This window comes from Myotis davidii, unplaced genomic scaffold (assembly GCF_000327345.1).
Source record: "Myotis davidii unplaced genomic scaffold, ASM32734v1 scaffold944, whole genome shotgun sequence".
In the NCBI taxonomy this organism is placed as follows: Eukaryota; Metazoa; Chordata; class Mammalia; order Chiroptera; family Vespertilionidae; genus Myotis; species Myotis davidii.
Genome location: NW_006296283.1, coordinates 675,144 through 676,919, shown reverse-complemented (window position 1 = coordinate 676,919; position 1,776 = coordinate 675,144).

Sequence of the window (1,776 nt, the reverse complement as noted above, 5' to 3'; positions counted from 1 at the left end):
AGCGGAGGCAGATGTGCGGGAACCCGGGGCAGGCGGGGTGGGCGCTTGGAGGACCGAGGTGGGAAGGTTTGTGAGACGTGATGTTGCGGGCGAGGTAGAGGAATTGGGGAGCCCTGCGGAGGTTGGGGTGCGGTCAGGGTCGATCTGTGGGTTTGGGCGATGGATGTAAAATGTTGAAGAAGAGGAGGATTCCTTTTTTCCTTCTGGGAAATTGTAAGATGGGCGATGAACGGTTGCGTTTCAAAAGGAAGATGAGCTGTGGATGTTACCTGTGAGGCAGCTGGAGAAGCTGTGGCACTAGGGCTCACATTCTTCCTTTAGGGTTTTGGTAATTTTTCCTTATTTTTCCTCTCTCCTGGCAGAGTGGGTCGGGGGTCGGGGAGGGAAGAGAATTCCTCCGCGTTGGCTCGGGATGGGTCTGTTGTGAGCGTGGCTGGGTTTGAAGTTTTACACTCCCCAAGAAGAGCGAGATCGCGGGTGAAGACCATTTCATTCAGGTAGCAGCGTTAGGGAAATAGGTCTCATGACACTTAGATCCTTAAAGGTGTTACCTTCCAGGCTTTTTTCTTTGCCGGGAAGATCTCTTTTTACACCTCATTTACAAGCTCTATCCTGGCCCCTAAAGAGAAGGCCTGAGACTCAGGTGGTGGCTTTGGAAGACACGTTGTTGGGTACAAAAATAGTTGCAGGTGGCTGTGGCTGACTGCTTTGGATGGATAAAATGAACAATTTGATCAGTCCCCTCGGAGCTAATTATATGAAAAATGCTTAAGTGTTTTAAGCACATCTGTTCTTTACAGCTTGTTTTACAGTAGACCTTGACATTTAGACATTTTGTGTTCACAATTATTTTTACTTCTCAATGGCAGATTTCTTTATTAGACACTTTCAAAATAAAGAGGAATCATTTTTCTTTTTCGGTAAACCCTCTCAATTTCTGAGAATTGTTCCTGGAGTCAAGTGCTTTAAAAATGCTCTTTAATAACATATTGGGGGCATGTGTCACTTCATAGGAAGATATTTCTAAGAGTAAACAGTGTTCCGTGTTCTTCACATCATTGTTTCACAACTTAGCACATTAAATCAGAATCTTCTTTTATGGTTTCCTGCATCCTGTAAGATTACAGTATTGAGTGACCTTACCTATCAGTCTGGTAAGCTATTTCTTGCTCAGAAACAGGTCCTTTGATGGACATGTATTATATGATGGATGGAAGTAGGCATGGCTCTCAATAATTCATTTATGGAGGAAGAGAAACCGTCATGAAATGGAATTTAAGCAGCGACTTTCCCAAGGCTTACTCAGGCTTACTCAATTTATTTGGGAACATAGCCAGCGAAATGCTTTCATGTAACCCAAGAGAGAAATATATAGATGCCAGTGTCAGTAGTTGCAGATCATTGCCTTTTTTAACATGCTTACTTAATGAGCAAACTATTATCTTCTAGCAAATACTTCTGCTTGAAGAGACTTATAGGAAACAGAGGATATAATAACCATCAAGAGAGAAAGGGTGTGGTCTAATTGTAATTATAAAAAAAATACTTAATTAACTGTACTTAGACAGATTAAATTGTAAGTTGGTAGAATGAGTAGTTTTGATTTTGGGTTAGTTAATTAGAAGGAAAAGTTAACATTTACATAACTAGTTTTGGGTTTTAAACTATACTTTGATTTAATTGGATACACATGGGGACAAGTGTGACGATTCCAGGTGCAACTTTATGTATATTGCTAACAGACATTCGCATGGCCGACAGTGAGATGGGATTCTT